The sequence below is a fragment of the Cebus imitator genome, unplaced genomic scaffold (assembly GCF_001604975.1).
Source record: "Cebus imitator isolate Cc_AM_T3 unplaced genomic scaffold, Cebus_imitator-1.0 Scaffold1, whole genome shotgun sequence".
Classification (NCBI taxonomy): domain Eukaryota; kingdom Metazoa; phylum Chordata; class Mammalia; order Primates; family Cebidae; genus Cebus; species Cebus imitator.
The window spans coordinates 11,389,341-11,407,875 of NW_016107316.1; positions in this window are offsets into that span (position 1 = coordinate 11,389,341).

The following is an 18,535-nucleotide window of genomic DNA, read 5'->3' on the forward strand; positions in this document are numbered from 1 at the left end:
CGGTTTAAAACAACACAAATGTATTCTCTCCGAGCTCCGGAGGCCAGAAACCTAACATTGACATGTGGAAAGGGCCTCCAGAGCCTCAGGGAGTCTTTTCAGGCCTCTTCCAGCTTCTGCTGGAAGTCCCACTGAGCCAGGTGGGACTGGGCTGAAACTACCTCCTTTGTTCTATGAAGTTAGGCCACATTTGATATTTTCATGGAACCAGGTCCCTTAGTACTTAAGCCCTAGCCATGAAATAGACCCTTTTCTGGAAACAAGATTTGATTACATTGAAAGGAAATCAGAATGTCAAAGAGATCTCTGCACTCCTGTGGACGTTGCAGCACTATTCACAATGATATGGAATCCACCCAAGTGCCCCTCAGTGGATGAATGGATAAAATGTGAGATAGATATATTAGATACACACAGGTGCCCACACACAGGAATACTATTCAGCCATTAAAAAAAAATGAAATCCTGTCCCTTGCAGCAACATGGATAAACCTGGAGGTCATTGTGTTAAATGAAACAAGCTGGGCACAGAAAGACGAACACCATGTGACCCCACTCATTTGTGGAATCTGAAAAAGCTGATCTCAGAAGTAGAGACTATAGAATAGTGGTTCTAGGAGGCTGGAGAATGTTGGAAAGATAAAAGGTACAAAATTACAGTTAGGAATAAGTTCTGATGTTCTGATGTACAGTAGGGTGACTATGGTTAACAATAGTGTATTATATATTTATAATATATTGCATATTTATAAGAAGATTTTGAATGCTCTTACGAAAGATAAAGGTTTGAGGTAAGGGATACACACTACCCTGATTAGATCATTACACATTGTAAACATCACACTGCACCCCATAAATGTGTACAGGTATTATGTGTCAATTAAAAACAAAATTTTAAATCTTGATTTAGGTTGGCAGGGGAGAATTCAGGAAAGACACAGGCCTAAAGGGAGGTGGGCTGCACAGAGTCATCACCCGGCACGTGGCTCATTGCTGTTGCCTTGTGCTCAGAAGTAGCGTCAAAGCCAGTGCCTCAACCAGGCCCTCAGTCCTTAGGACATCTCAAGAGAACATAGGTCCCAACAAGAAAGGCCATTCTTATGAATGACATGACCCTTAAGCTGCACTCCTGCTCTAGGAGATATGACTGGGCATGTGTGGGCATCTGCTGGGCCAGGTCCTGGGAATCTGCATTTATAGCCATGTGGTGGAGGGAACCCAAAGGAGAGGCTAAGACACTCCTAACGGGGAGGGGAGGGGAGGGGAGGGGAGGGGAGGGGAGTCAGGAGACAGAGCTGGGGAAGCCTCTCAGCCTTGCAGGGAGCCTGCTGGGCAGGGCTGGAGGGGCTCCCCTTTGCTGTGCGTTCTGCATGAAGAGCCTGCTTGTTGGCAGGTTCTTCCTCAGTAGGACTGAGGACTGACCAAGCAATCCCTGGCCAGCCCAGATGGACCTGCCCACCACTCTCCCATGCAGTGTGCAGGTAGTCTGCAAGCCTACATCACAGCCTTCAAATTCCCTGCAGCCTATTGAGATCCTGGAGACAGGAGCCCCGCCTGTCTCACCTTGCCTACCTGGGAAGGTGCCCCTGTCTTTGACAGTTGCCTCCAACTGGGAGCCTCTTCTGCCAGTCCTCTCCTCTGAGCCCTGCTCACACCAAGCCAGGGGGTGGAGGGACAGTGAGGGTTGCTGAGTGTAGCTACGCTGCTTTGACAGCCAACACGACTCCAAGCAGTGGCCCTGTGCCTAGAATGTTTGAGGGGGAGATTCTGGTCAGCCTTGATCTTTGGGCCTTTTGGTGTTCTACCTTAACAACTTAGTAAAATACCTGGTTGCCTTGCATTTGAGAGGAAGTGAGAGAAGCAAGTATCTCTTGTTCTTTTGTAAGAACAAGTGAGGGAAAACCTATGCCTCTTTACTGCCTTGTATTCAACTCCTTAACCTCAAACTTGATTGCACTGTCAATCCCACTCCTGTCTGCCAGGCTCAGGAACCACTTACAAGCTGTGGCAGGTGGCGTTCCAGCATCCCACAGGGAAGAAGGTTATGCTGGTGAGCCACGTGGCCAAGCTGGGCTATGGCTTCAGCAGCTCTGGGGCCCACATGTTCCTGCATTAGCCCTACTCCAAACAAGAGGCTAAAGTCACCTGGGTGAGTTTCCTCTACCCCACTCTAATCCTTGGGACAGCGAGGGAGGGGACAGGTCAGGAGGATGCTCTTTAACTGACATTTGTGAGCTCTGAGCACAGAGGACTATTGGGTTGGTACAGAAGTAATCTCAGCTTGGTCAAATAGCTTAAGTCTGCTTTTATCTTTATAAGCAGTTCTAACCAAAACTGGCCACGTCCCAGGGAGCAAACAGATTAACGTTTTCAGGATTGAGGCATCTGGTCTAACTTACAGGAAGTTAATTTCATCTCAAACAACTGTTCTGTCCTCTCTAGGTTTCGACATAATACCTGCATTTCTCTAGCGAGTGCCCCTGGGTAGGACCCAGGTGTGATCTCATGGGGTGGTATAACATCACAGCTGTAACTCCAGCTAGATGTTTGTCTCAACCACAACTGGGTGGCCAGCTATGATTTTTTCTTTTGCATTTCTTTTATTGTACTTTGGGCTCTGGGGGTACATGTGCACATCCTGAATCCTGCTGGATTGTTGCATAAGTACATACACGCCACATCCCCGCTCCCGCCTGCCCCCCCGCCACCGTCACCTACATCAGGCATTTCTCCCAGTGTTATCCCTCCCCATCTGCCCTGCCCCCCACTGTCCCTCCCCTCCCCTCCCCTCCCCTCCGCCTCCCCACCTAGCCCAGTGAGTGTTGTTCCCTTCCCTGTGCCCAAGTGTTCTCATTGTTCATCACTCACCTATGAGTGAGAACATGTGGTATTTGGTTTTCTGTTCTTGTGTCAGTTTGTTGAGAAAGATGGTTTCTAGATTCATCCATGTCTCTACAAAGGACATGAACTTATCGTTTTTTATGGCTGCATAGTATTCCATGGTGTATATGTGCCACATTTTCTTTGTCCAGTCTATCATTGATAAGCATTTGGGTTGATTCCAGGTCTTTGCTATCATAAATAGCACTGCAACAAACATACATGTGCATGTGTCTTTTTAATGAAGTGATTTATAATCCTTCGGGTATATATTCAGTAATGGGATTGTGGCCAGCTATGATTTTCTAGGGAAGGCAGCTGGCAAAGCACCTCATCCACAGCGCACCTCTCATCTGCTGCCTCCTTGTTTCTCCTAGAGTGACATCATCGTATCTATGGCGCAAGCTATGCCATCCACCTGTTCTTGGAGCACATGTGATCAGACGCTAATTGGCATGTGACTGAGTTTATGGTGGTCAAAACAGTTAGAACCCCTTTCTTCCCCACAAGTTTCAGTGTCATCAAGTTATGTTCCCTGCTGCTTCAGATGAAGGCTTGCAGGCTTAGGATGATCCTTTGGTGTGAACTAAGCCCCAGAGAGGCCCATGTGGAGAGCACCTGGTACATCTTAGTGTGCACAGCAGGAATGCTGACTTGGCATAAGAGCTCAGGTTTTTGCAAGTACAGCCTATCCCATCTGGGCCAGCTTCTAACTTCAGGCCTCAATAGGCCCATAGACTGATTCAGTTTGCGTTCTGATCATTTGTAGGCTGTAACTAAGGCCTGGGCACATGGATTTGGAGTTCTGTCAAAAGCATGATCTTGATATTTAGAAGTAAAAGCTTCAGAATATCAACTTTCTAGCCTACCATCCAATTAAAGCTTAAAAAGATGATATAGACCTTCCTTTAGAACTACCATTCAGGCCAGGTGTTGTGGTTCATGCCTGTAATTTCCAGCACTTTGGGAGGCTGAGACAGGTGATTCACCTGCGGTCAGGAGTTCGAGACCAACCTGGCCAACATGGTAAAACTCCGTCTATACTAAAAACTCAAAAATCAGCTGGGTGTGGTGGCACGTACCTGTAATCCCAGCTACTCAGGAGGCTGAGGCAAGAGAATCCCTTGAACCAGGGAGGCGGACGTTGCAGTGAGCCAAGATCATGCCACTGCACTCCAGCCTGGGCGACAGAGCGTGAGACTCCACCTCCAAAAAAAAGGAGGGGGCTATTATTCAGACACTCATGTGATTGGATAACTCAGTCCTGAGAAGAGACAACACTTGTAAGGATTCTTTGGACCTCCATCGGCCTGTAATCTACACAAAGAAGACAGTGGTTGGTCCTCACATACAAGCTTTTTTTTAATGTTCAGCTACTACTTAAGTCAATATACAAAGAGACAAAGCTGGGTCAATTGCGCTCTTACCTGGATAGGAAGGCTAGTATGTTAGTGGTTATTTGCATAAGGAATGGCTGGCAATTCTTGACCCATGCTACTGAGTTGCCCTCAGGTTTATGAGTGGGCTTATGTTCTCAAAATGGCCCTCACTGACCCATCCTTTCCGTGGCTCCCCACTTGGCCTTGTTCTTGAGTTACTGGCTAAATAAGGATTGACTCTTTAAGAGACAAGAGCATATTTGGAGGGAAAAGGGAGAAGATTATTGAAGAACACAGACACCCCTAGTCCTTTCTAGTCCCCTCACAGGAAAGAGAAAACAGGATGATCTTAACTCTGAAGACTTAATTAAAGGAGACTGGGAGAGTCTGTTGCCAGTAAACCACAGGCCTGCAACAGGTGAGAACTTCCAACAGACATGGTTCCTGGGACAAGACTCTTCAACATCACCTTGGAGCTGTCTTCCCTGGTGACCAGTTGGTGGCAATAGGGATCAGAACTGTGCTCTATCCTATTTCAGATGTGAACGAACCTGGGTATAAGATTTGGGAAATTCCCCTCCCAGATGGAATACAAGGGTTTGTGCTTGAGGTGTCCTTAATGACCCAAATGTGATTAAAGAGGTAAGCTAGTGGCTGATGTCCATGTAAGAAGCTGTAAGTTTGGAGAGAGCCTCTGCCTAGCAGATAGTTTACCAGGTAGTGTTACCTGCTGGGCAGGTAACACACTTCATAGGCAGGGCTCTTGCCCACCCCACCCTCACAGGTCATTAAATTACAGGAGCATGTCTTATCTAATCTAGCCTGGCAGGCTGGAGTAGTTTGAAGGACCATGAAGGAGAGACCAGTAGTCACTCAAGTGCATGACCGGAGTGCACATCCTCATTGGATCGAGGTCTCAAGACCCCGTCAGGTGATGGGCAAACAAGGACAGGGCCTGCTCTGCTATGCTGTCCAGCCCAAGCAGATGCTGTGAGGGGCAGGAGACTGTGCTAGGGTCATTATCCAGAAGTGGCTTTGTAAATTCAGGCAGCCTTTTGCTCAGCATGGCTCTAAGCTATTGTAAACCTAAAATAATTGAAAGGATCAGAATCCAGTTTGAAAGAGTTAATGCAAGCAAAAAGCTGGGAATGACCATTCAGGAAACAAACTTCAGAGAGACGGAGTAAGTGCTCTGAAGTTAAAAGTTAAGGTCTTGCTTATATAGGCAGAAAACAAAGAAATTTAGTAGAATTTTATCATTTTCTATACAAAGCTGCTTTATGAGTTACAACAATTTAGTTTGTTTTTTTTATACAGCTTGTTTTCTTTACAGCTTGTTTTCATTTCCTCTCCAATTTAAGAGTATTTAACATTCCATCTTAGACAATCTGCTAGTCATGAAGTCTGCGAGTGGAAGAGGAAACAGAGAAGTTAATCTATAATGAAGATCAACAGTTAAGAGGGAAGGGGTCTTCCCTGACACCCTTTAGCCATTTATAACATTCTGCATAACTGCAGGTAAGAAAAGTGACCAATCTGTAATCAGAAACAAAGGTTACAGCTGCCTGTTTATGTGACTCAGTTCCTATCATCACATTCCCTGAAGACCCCAAATGTTTTATGTTAGAACCAGGTTAAGGTTCTAACAGCTTAGACTTTGAATTACTTATTTTTACACTATCCATCACTTACAGACTGTCCCTGTGATGTCTTCTAGCACATGAACAGGAATGAAACCCACTGTGTCCTCCATGTGAACTATACACTGAGCATGGGTCCAGATGGGAAACCATTCTCCTATCCTGCACAAATAGAACAGACTTTCAAGGATGTTGGTAATTACATCAAGTGAGGTGCTGATCCTGGACTCATAGACGGTCTTGGTGTCCAACCAGTTGCATTGCCTCTGTCCAAACAACGGCTGTGGAAGCCCCTCCCATGGGGGACTCCCACTGGGCCCACAGAAAAGTAACTCCTCACGGGTGGCTTGTCTGCATGCTGGGATTGGAAGCCCAGTATAGAAGCAGCTGTTGGCAGAGATATGAAGTAATACAGAGAATGGGTGGCTGCTCATACCATCAGCAGTGAGACCTCACTTAAATCATCCCAAGAATGACATGAACAGGACTCAAGGTGCCCCATACAGTCTTCCCTCCCAGGTGCCACCGCCCCCTGAAATGTTAACCTTGGTAGACTTCCCTCATCAAGGCCATGGTAAGGGTAGCCAGTGCTATCAAGACCTTGGTAGAAATCAGACATGGCCTTCTTGCCAGTAGGGTCATTCGGTGCCCAATGTAGAGATAGCAGGGAAAGGATATTAGAAGAAGAGGGAAGTTCCAGGTGAGTCATCTTTTGCCTCTGACTAGGCCTGCCTATAGGTTTTACAGCTCCAGGAATTAAGAAAACAGGTTTACTGTCTTCCTTCCTATATCTCTACTGGGTGTTATCCTCTTCAGGTCACTAGGGTTCTAGTGTTGAAGGCTTGCCACCACACAGATGGCATTGTTCTATCCTCAAAGCATTTTCAGGGAGCCATCTAACGGGTCTGAATCCTAGTTCCACTGTAAACAAGGAACTTAGCATTATCCAGTCCCCATTTGCTCCAATGACTGGCCCCTTCTAAGGAGGCTGAAGAGTGAAGGCATGTTGAACACCAAGATGCTCTCCAAAAATTGAGACCTTCACCTCTGAGCCCCACAGCTCTGCGAGATGGGTAGAACTCAAGGTGGCATTAGGCTCTGAGAGGAGCTCCATAACACAGCTGGTATGGTATGGAGCTGGGCCAGGTCTCCTATCTCCCAGCCGTCCTTGCCAAAAGCTTACACTCCAGAACCCAAGGCTGTGAGCACACACCTCACACAGCTGTGACCTGAGAAACTGCCATGGCTGATCCAGCATCAGCACCACTTCCCCATCCCTGGCTCTCCTACTGACTTCCCACAGGATAAGACTTTTGTTTAAAAAGGAGCCTTCTTGCCCAGGTGCAGTGGCTCACACCTGTAATCTCAGCACTTTAGGAGGCCAAGGTGGCACCTTCGGCCAGGAGTTTGAGATCAGCCTGGCCAACATGGTGAAACCCCATCTCTACTAAAAATATACACACAAAAAAAAAATTGGCTGGGCATGGTGGCATGCACCTGTAATCCCAGCAACCCAGAAGGCACAAGAATCACTTGAACCCAGGAGGTAGAGGTTGCAGTGAGCCTGTTTGCACCCCTGCACTCCAGCCTGGGTGACACAGTGAGACCCTGTCTCAAAAAAAGGAGCCACCTTGGGCTGAGCAAGGTAGTTCACATCTATAATCCCAGCACTTTGTGAGGCCCAGGCAGAAATATTGCTCAAGCCCAGGGGTTCAAGACCAGCCTGGGCAATATAGTGGGACCCTGTCTCTACAAAAAATTTAAAAATTACCAAGGCATGGTGGTGCATGCCTGTTGCCCCATCTACTCATGAGGCTAAGGCAGGAGGATCACTTGAGCCCAGGAGATGGAGGCTGCAGGGCGCCATGATCGTACCACCGCATTCCAGCCTGGGTGAGAGTGAGACCATGTATCAAAAATAAAAGCCTTCTCACTTAACAGCCTTCATACTAGGGCTCCAGTGGAAAAGCAAAAGGGCCAAAGAGGAGTGATGATAAATGCATGGAGAGAATCAACAAGACTCTTCAGTCTTGGTATGCGAAAGCTGGACAATAAGGAGAATCAGGCCCCAACCTGGGTCCCATTTACCCATTCTGTACTTTTCACAGAACTTCCTCAGGCCATTGGCACCTGTGACAGTGAGAACCTATACTTAGCGATCCCAGCAACTGACTGTTCTCCTATTGGGAGCTCTACATGGGACACCAGCGCCTGAGCCCTAGGCTACAAACCAGTGAGGCTGTTCTTGCCTCCCTGCTTGTCCTAGGCTGATGCTGCTCTGCTACTAAGTTAAAGAAACATTGGCCCAAGAAGACAGGCACAAGGACAGGTGGAGGAAGAAAGCTGTCCTGCCACCAGAAGATGGCTCGATGGTATGGCAGTCCCAGGTTTGAGGTCACGGGGTGACCAGGGAACAGAGGGAGAAGTTTGAGTACTTCTGCCTGGTGCCCTAGGCTTCACACTCTCTCATTCAGCAGGGCCTCGGAGGGAGCAGGCAGACACTGGAGATCCAGGCAAGAGTAGGTAAAGGCAAGGGTGTTCTGAAGTATACTCTGGGGGAAGCAGGGCAGAAGAAGAAAGTTGTCCATGAGTTCACCAAACCCTTCCTCTCTTAAGATGACTTGTTCACTGAGTTTCACCGTGGGGTGATGACCATTGTGAATCAGCCATAGTCAACACTCTTTGAACTGATGAGCTTTGCAGGTACCTCAGCAGAATTACTCCTGGACAAGTTTTGGGTGTCAGAGTTACCAGAATTTGATGGCAGCCCCCAGTGGAACATCATAAAATGGGTACGTATCCTCAGCTAGCAGCTGAGAGGGCAGAACGAGAACCCCAGTTCCACCAGATATAGCTCAAGATTCTGTAAGAATATCTCACGTGCCAGAGCAAGATCCCTAAAGTGAAGACCTGATATGGTTTGGCTGTGTCCCCACCCAAAATCTCATCTTATATATTATAATCCTCACAACCCCTGTGTGTCAAGGGCGGGGCCGAGGGTGGAGGTTTGGGGACAGTTTTCCCCTGCTGTTCTGATGATAGTGAGTCTCATGAGATCTCATGGTTTTATAAGCACTGACATGTCCCCTGCTTGCACTCACTCTGTCCTGCCACCCTGTGAAGGAGGCACCTGCTTCTCCTTTGTCTTCCACCATGATTCCTGAGACCTCTACAGCCATGCAGAACTGTGAGTCCATTAAACCTCTTCCCTGTATAAATTGCCCAGTCTCAGATATTTCTTCATAGCAGTGTGAGAAGGGACTAATATAGGACCCAATCTCCCAGTAAATCTGAGTGTCATCTGAGCCTGCTGAAAGAGACTTCCATCACTTCCACGCAGCTTCTCAGTTAGGAACTTCTGTCTTCTTACAGCCTCAAGCCCGCACCCCAGTCCTTCTCATACTTCCTCATGTGTAAAAAAGGGCCAGCCAGTCCTCACCAGTCCTGGGATAATACTGAAAAGGACACAGGGTTTCTCCAGAGTGCCTCACTCCTTGTTTGTCTCCAAATTCTTCCCGACAGCTGCAAAAAAGACCATAACCTGTTGGAGGTGGACTTTTACCCTGTCTCCCAGGGAGAGAGAATCCCATACTCCTCATTAGTCAAGAGGCTGGTGAAATTTGTGGCATCTAGAGTCAAAGAGGTGAGATCTCGGAGAACCAGAAAGAGCCAAATGGAAACCGAGATTCCCGGTTGTCTGGCCAGTATGGGGACACTGAGCAAAGTCCCTGGGAGCCCCAGATCCCAAGTACTTTCTAGGCTTCCATAAAGAGATCTGGGTGACATGTCCTGCTTGGTGACTTGGCATCAACGTTTAGAAGTCAAGTCTGACAGAAGGCAGCTGGTAACCAGACTAAGCATGGAGGGTGGGGGGAGGGCAGTCTAGCATGAACAGGACCCTAGCTGGTCCTCTGCTTAGACAGTGGGCTATGTGACCTGAACAGGTCATATCTTTTTTTTGAACCTTACCACCTTCTGCAAAATGGTGTTAATGTTAGTCACTGAAGACTTCAGAAGTATCAATAAAGCATCCAATATGTAGACTTCCCAATAAGAAAGGAAACTGACTCATTCCTGACCAACACCCTCAGAATAACTCCGTTTCATGCCTAGATGCAGGAGGAAGCTCATTACAGGTATTGATCGACTTACGACCTATGCAACTTACGACCACTCGACTTTACGACCACAATCGCTAGCCATGACTGCTCCGCGTCTGGCAGCGCAAACATTGCCCAGCTGGGCGTACGATAGTGCAGACCAGCTTCCGGCAGCACTACCATCTCCGCGTGCACCATTTCAACTGCACATATAGCCTACTCAACTTACGACCAAATTGTGTTATGACCAGTCTGTCGGAACCAATCGTGGTCGTAAGTCGAGCACTAGCTGTATCTTCCCAATCCCGTTCTCATACTTTATCACCTCCTATTCTCTTGTCTCCTTGAAGAAAGCATGACCTCTTACTAAACCCAGTTAGGATGAGGTCCCATAAGGCTTTTGTCTTAGGACAAAGTGCAGGCGGGAAGGAATTGGTGTTGGGTCACTCTTGGTTTGCCGAGGCCCTGACTTGGGAACTTCTGCTCCTGCTGGAACAAAATGGCCTCTGTCTGCACAGAGCTCGAGATACTGTGGAAGCTTCCAGATTCTTGGCCCCTTAAAGTTTGTCCTGCTCTAATGCTCAGTCTTCTGCTGTTCACCTGCTTCTGTTCTTAGGCATATCTGCAGCACCTGACCAAATCCTGCCTGCACATGTACCCTGATGGGCACTGTGGAGGCCAGTGCTGTCCAGAGGAGAGAGGAGGATGTGAGAGCAGGCCCCTAGCCATGTGTCCCGTAGCAACACTGAGAAGCTCTGCCCCAGAGGTCCTGCCCACAAAGTCCTCTGCACTTTCCCCCTCCATCCCTCCAAACAAACCAAACTTCTGAAAGCTGCCCCAAGTCCTGACCAGATGGCACCCTCCCGCAGAAGTCCCTGGATAGCAGTCTGCACATCATGCCCACATCTCAGCCTGAAGAACTCTTGAAGAGGCCTTTCCTGCAGAGCTGGGTGAGTACTAAAAGCAATTTTGGCCAAAAACGCCTGGATCTTGCCCATGACACTTGCCTAGTGTCTGGCCATGGTAATTTACAGGCATTTTATGAAACATTTAACAAGTCTGATTACCCTTCTAGGAGACAGTCCTAGAATAAAGGTCAGATGAACCCAGATCTTAGTCTTCCTGCCTCAGTGACTCCCTCACCCCATATACACCTTGAACTCAGGCCAGAAAAGAGCACTTGAATATCTGGGTCTGGCTTCAGTGACTCCAGGACTTATATGCCCACAAGCCAGAAGATTAAGATCATAGTGGGAACTGTGGGAAGCATGTCATGTGAGCCCCTGCTGCCCCTGAAACTCTTTCTCCTCCTTAAGGAACAGTGCCTGAAGGTCCTGGTTGTGGCCCTGGCTGGCCATCTTGCTTCCTGGTCATGGTGGCCACTGTGCTGGTCCTGTTCAAGATGACCTGTACAATATTCCATGAATGACATGTGATAACACAGTCCCAGTGTAATAAACACATTTAACCCAGCACATGTCAGCCCCACTGTTCTGTTGGAAGTGTTTTATTTCACTGATCTTGCCCCTCTTAAAACACGGGACAACTCCTGGCAGTCCACCGCAGAGGTCCTTGAAGCCTGTTGGAATTTTAGTGAAATGAGATGCCTGACTTAAGCCATGTTCCCTGGCTTCTCAAGTACCAGCAGACCTATTACTAGCAAGGAAGAAAGCTAGCAGCAAGAATGATTATTGCATCCTAGAGGCATCTAATAGAGGAGAAAATTGCCCTGGTACCACCACAGTCCTTAGTGCTGCCCAGAATTCTGAGCTCTCAGTGAGCACTTGGAACACATCTGCCTGTAGGCTCCCTTTCATAAGAAAGCCTACACTTTCTTATGTGTCATCCTACTTGTCAAACTCAGCTGCATCCTGCAACACAGTCCTATTCCCAAAGAATCTCCACACGAGTCTTCCAGTGACATCTGTGTGACCATCTCTACCCCCCGGGTAAATGCTTCACGCTGGGAGCCCACAGAATAACACAGTCTGACTTAGAGACTCTGGCATGACTCTTCCCCAGGGTGCACGCTGATGGCCTTAGATGGAGGCCTCTTGTTTGGGGCCCTTCCAGGCCAGGCCCTGAAGCAGCCACCAAGGAGGATGGTGAGAATGGCTCCCTCGAGCCCAGTTACAGAGCCTGCCTCCTTTCCAGATCATGATGTAATGGACTGAGATCTCAACTCAGCCCACACTCTTTCCTGGCCCACACAGCCGTCTCAGAAGGGCAATGTTTCTTGCTGTTAAAGCGGGTGGTCCCTCTTGCTAACCTAGCTGAGCATCAGGTACTGGTTAGCTGTAAGGGCCGGGAAGTAGGTTGGGGGCATGTATCCATTGGCCTTGGTGATGAAGACAGCCAGGGCTCCGAGTCCCAGCTGGGACTCCTGCTGGGCCATAAAGGCTTCAATATGCTGGCTTCTCCCCTTTGAGGACCTCAGGCCCCAGTTCATTATCAGGTTTTTAGAAATACCAAGAGCATCAAACAAAAGGCAGAACAGAAGAGGCCCTTAAGGGACCCCCAATAAGATAGAATCTGCATGTCCTCACTGGACTAGAACTTGAACTGCTTTAAAAAGCAAAAGGCCCTTGGTACAATCTGATGGTTATAAGTATACAGAGAAGAGAAAACACCTCTGAGGAGAGTGAGACTTCAGTAAGGAAGTTGTAATCTGGAGCTACCTGGGCAGGTCAGAGCTCTATAAGCAAGAGAAGCCGAGGGCATAACACACAGTAGTACAGGTGTTAGCCAGGAACCAAGGCTATGACAGCTGGAGTCCCAGGCCAAGAACTACAGGGGGAGAAGGAGAAATGCTTGTTCCCCCAACTCCTATCTCCTGCCATGTGGGTGGACCTCTACTAGCTATGACATTCCTGCCATCTCTCTGCCTCTTCCCTCTCTCTCTTTGCCCCACCCTGAGACAGTGACTTTCCTGATTGCTTGGAGGAGGGGAGGTTGTAAGTTAGTTAAAAAAAAAACTGCATAGCTCAGACCCTTGGTCACTCCCCTCACACAACTGGGAGTGCCGGCTTTCAGAGTATGTGCAGCTCTGTCTCCTTCTTACCATAAACCTTACCTGGGCAGCAGCAGCCACCGCCCACACCCTCCCCTGCCCCCATGGCAGTACCTGCCACATCCAGGATCATGTCCGAATTCTGAGGCTCTATTGTTGGAGTGTCCCCTCTAGGCTGCATCCTGCAACCCAGTCCTATTCTCAAAGAAGCCCAACATCCCCTCTGGATCTGCCTGTCTGCATTACTGTTTGGTTTCAAAACCCAGTGCCAGTTACTAGGCCTCTCAGGAACCAGGGAGGCTGGCTGGGGAGGACTGGTGGGCGAGCTGCCCCTCTACACTCTCCTACTGCCTGCACATGAAGAGCATTCCTGTTTCCATGAGACTTGTATCCTTAATGTCCCTTTGGCTTCAGCTAATTCTGAGTAAGTTTTTGACCCTTGCACCTAAATTTGGCCCCAGGCTGAAACAGCGGGGACTGGCTGCCCTGATGGCTGAGTCACTTGTCTTCCTGTCTTCTCCCTCATGTTCCACTTCTTGTAGGTGTGAATCAGAGTAGAGCCAGGCAGACAGCACTCTCCTGTTGGCGACCAGCGTTTCACAGTAAAATGGGGTGTGACAGCAGCTGGCAGATCAGCAGCCTGCCTGGGGCTGAGGGCCACATCCCCCCTCCACCCCAACCAAGCAGCCAGCCCTGCCCTGGTGCCAGGCGCCAATCAGCTGAGCAAAACAGGCTGAACTGAGGTCCTGCAAGGCCAGGATGGCGCCTGTCAAGAACTCCTGTTCCCTCCAGGGCAAGAAGAGGGAGGACCGAGGCTTGCCCTGAGCAGAGGGGCTTCCCAGGATGCCAGACTTTCAGCTTCAAAACTGAGTCCTGGGCAACTGCAGCAAGTTGTTCACCCTAGAAGGAGCTTAGATGCAAGAAAAAGAATCTGGAGCCCTCTAGCTTTGACTCCAGTCTAACTTAACTCCCTTATTGTCCCTTTAGTAAAATAGAAATAATGTCAGTCTTGAAAGAATAATCATGAGGCTTAAATGAGGACACATGGAAATGGCAGGCGCCTTGCTGGAAGGTTCTCCAGTTTCTCCACCCCTGTTCCAGGTAGGTTGCTGTCCTCGGTACCCGAGGTTTTATGTGAAATCACCATTCTCCTTCCCATAATCGTAAGTCAGATTATAAGCAGCATTTGAGTAGATGGAAATGTGATTAGGTCTGTGCCCCTTCTCCCAAAATTCTTTATGGCAGCTTTCATTCCCACAGCGCCAGCTTGAGACATGTGCCCTGCAACTTAGCTGTGCCATGGGGTGTCCTGTCTGCCTCAGGGGCATGACTTCAGTGTCCGCAGCATTCTTCTCTGAATCAGGTTTCTGGGACTTTGCACATTTCATCACAGGGCTGGGCCGGTGGGACTCCAATCTGGGAGGATGGTCGTGGGCAAAGAATTGAATCTTGAGATAAGTCTAAGATCTGCCATCAGGATTAATGAAATTAAGTGTACACTGGGGAATGTTTCACTAACTGGAAGTCACTGTTATTCTTAAATGGAGAACTGGAAGGGCAGGATTGGGTGATAATTCTGTTAACCAACTGCATAACCTTTAAGCCAGAACCTTTACCTGTAAAACAAAGGAGTAGATGATCTCCCCAGTTCCTTCTAACTCAAGTGTCCTCTGACTGATTAAAATTGTATGTCCATTAAGCAATTCAAAAGGAATTATGTCTGGCTATCTGAAAGCTCACAGCCAGCCTGAGGAGGAAGTGCACGAAAGGTGAGGACCAGCTGCTCCCCAGCCCAGGACTGCTTGCTGCTGCATTGACAATGATGGAACAAAGCGCATTTAATGAGAGTTCATGAGTAGAAAGTCCAAAGAGCCTATACATTAGTCACGTCTGAAAATCTTCCTTGCTGGTCCTGCAAGCCAGGAAAGCCGACCACCACCGCTTGCCCAGATGAAAGACATGTCGATCCAGAAAAGGGAACAGTTAGCCAGCATTGCTTTATTTGCTCAATCTCAATAAAAACTTTTTCCAGTGAGAAAACCCACATAAAACTATTGGAGACAGAGTTCTGGATCAAATCAGGACACCACATAAAATTACATGGTAACAATGGTCTCCAATTTGAGAGAAGCAGCATAATGCGCCCCAACCTCCCATGAAAACTCAAACCCTTCAGAGACTCGGGAAAACAAAAAAGGTCATCTTCCACTGGCCCTTTCCTCCTCTTTCCTTCTCTTCAGCCTCCATTGTTCTTGTATAGAGCAGAGAGGGGAAGGGAAACTGATCAGTTACCCTGGGATGTCAATCACCCTGTTGAAACTGCTCTGAGTGCCAGAGAGACAAGCAACCAACATGGCTCCTGCCTTCAGGGTCCACGTCTTGAAGAGGGAGACACGCACATGAAATGGAAGAGCATTCTGGAATTAGATGCTGGGCCAGATGATATGGAAGTGGTTCTCAAAATTGAGTGTGCCTCAGACTCCCCAGGGGCCTTGTTAAAACACAGATGGTGGGACCCACCGCCAGGGAGCTAGATTCACTTGGTTTGTGGTAAGGCCCAAATTTTGCATTTCTAACATGGTCCTCGGTGCTGCTGGTACATAGACCATATTCTGAGAACCAACGCTGCAGACAGTGCTCCTCATACCTTAATGTGCACACGGACTACCTGGGGGCCTCAATAAAGTGTAAGCTCTGATTCAGCCCGTCCCATACAGGGCTGGGGGTCTGCATTTCTAACAAGCTCCCCAGGGATGCCAATGCTACCAATCTGAGGTCCCCGTTCAGTAGCAAGTGTGCTCCATCTAGACCAGAGTGCAATGGAACTTAGAGAATGAGATGAGACTGGGTTGATATTGGTAGGGAAGGTTTAATGGTAGTTATTAGGACTTGGGCTGGTCCCTGAAGAATGAGCAGGATTTAAATCAGTGAGGAAAAGGCTGTATTCTGGGAGAGAAACTTGAGCACAGGCAGAGTGGTGGGACTGAGAATAGCAAGGATAGAGGAGTGGACACTGGCCATTGCCACAAATGATGGGTGACAGACCGAGGCTTGGGGCCTTGCATGCAGGCGCCTGGCTCCATCTGCCTCCACTCCACCCTCCCCAGGCAAGAGGCTAGTGCAGTTCCAGGAAGTCTACTGGCAGCCAGTCTTCATAATGGAAATAGTTCTCGTTCTGCGAGTCCCAGACTGACAGCTCCCAATCCTGCCTGCTCAGCCAACTGGGTTATTTTTTCACCTGGCTTGTTAGTAATGGTTTGTTATTTGGCAGCATGAAGTGACTCCCACTTCTCATTTCCAATCTCAAGTCAGAGAAGCCTCAGTTCTCCAAGCGCCGATTGTCTCGAAGCCACATGGGGTGGTTATGAATTTCTCAGCGGGCGGCCAGAGCAAACCAGCATGCTCTATACGGTGTTTAGTCACGGGTTCCTCTCCTGATCCAGTGAGGGTCATGATCAGATAAAGAAATAATAGCCCCCTCTTTCGCCTCCCCTGCCTTGGAAGTCTTTTGTTTTCAGGTTTGTTCTAACAAAAGGCTCACCTTTTCTTCAATAGAGCTGCATTTGTAGGTGCAGGAACATGAGCGTTCATGTGCAAAAGGCCTGTCATTTGAAAATGAAATTCATATTTGTTGGGTTCCCCCGCAGTGCTGTAACAAGGTACTACAAACTGAGTGGCTTATAACAACAGAAATTTATTCTCTCACAGTCCTGAAGACTAAGTCCAAAATCAAGGTGTTGGCCATGCTCCCTCCGAAGCCTCTAGGGGATGGACCTCGCCCCTGGGGAGCTGGAAACCCTTCCTTGCTTTCTTTTTCCAGGCTCTGGCATCCCTGGGTGTTCCTTGGCTTTTGGCAGAACCACTCCAGTCTCAACCTCTGTCTTCGGAAGCCGTTCTCCCCAGTGTCTGTGTCCAAATTTCCTTTTTCTTGTAAGGACATCAGTCACATGAGCTATCTATAAGGACCCACCCTACTCCACCTACTCCATCTTCTTAACTAATTAGATCTGTCATAACTTTATTCCCAAATAAGGTGACATTCTGAGGTACTGGTTGTTGAAACTCCAACATATCTTTTTGGGGGACCCAATTCAACTCCTAACAGATACCTTTATAGTTTATAAAGCTATATTCTCTGCTGAATTTGACCTTGTTTTTTAGGGGGACTTTTTCCTCTAAATTAAACTAGAATAGTGACCCATTTTAAATAAAATCAATGCTGAATCAGGCCCTATTCTCAAGGTCAGCTGAGAAGGGGTCAAACACTTATCCACCCCATACCTATTAGCCAGTGATGAATCTGCAAGCTCTAAATAGCATGTTACTGAGCAGACTATGATAACGAATTCATTTATCCATTCAACACATGTAAGGTCCTTCTGCAAGCCAGGCCACGGTGCTGAGGATGCAACCGTAAATTAAACAGACAAAAATCCCTACCCTCCCAGAGCTTGCCTTCCAGTGGGGGAAAGACGGATAAAATAAGAACATGGTGTGAGTAAATAGGAAAACAAAACAAAACAAACAAACAAACAAACAAAAAACATGAGATGAGTATGATGAGGATTTGCCATTTTAAAAAGAGTGGTCAGAGAAGGGCCAGGATAAGGCCACGTGGTAAGGCAGGGAGAAAACAGCACGTGAAAGTTCCTCAGCGTTCCTCAGCGTTAGCCTTCATGAGGACTCTGCTTCTCACTGCGACGCCACTGCACACTCTCAAACCTTCACTCTGGTGGCTGTGTTGAAACTGACTTTGCAGCTAAAACTGACAAAGCAAGAGACTTACAATACAGAGGGGCTGATGTCTTCACCTTGGGTGGTAGCGGATGAGATGAAAGCTGCTGGAATTGGGATCCATTTCAACGTAGGAACCCACGGTGTTTGCTGCTGGGGAGCACTGGGACCAAGTCTGGCCTGAGATGCAGGACAGTTACAGACACCATAGCTGCGATGGGAGAGAACCAGAAGGTCCATTTGGGATGCTGTAAGTTTGCACAACATCAGCTCTGTGATCTTAAAAAGAGCTTTCCAATGAAGTGGAAATAGGTTCAAATAAATGTGGTGGCAAAAGAATATATTCAAAGGTATTCTTGGTACACAGGAGTCAAAATTGCCTAGAGGGAAAGGAACCACTCAGGTGATGAACAGAACTAACAGTAACTCTTTCAAGATGTGACTAGCAGCAATAGGAAAGGGAGCCTTTTAACCCTTTGTTTCTAGTTATTCTGGTTAAAAATGGTTAGCTCTAGAGAAAAACATGAAAGGTGGGGCGGTCCTACTTTTTATTTAGACCTCCTGTACTGTTTCATTACCACAGCCATGTATTAATTTTATAACAAGAAATTGACAAGAATTTTTCATGCAGCTTTAAAAATTATGTGTCAAAGCAGAATGAAGCTGACTTCTAAGTTATTACACACAAAAAAAGTTTAAAAAGTAAGTTGTTACTGAATAATGATATGTATACCATAATTCTGTACATGTATCTGCATACATGTGCCCATGTATTTGCACAAAGAAAAAGGT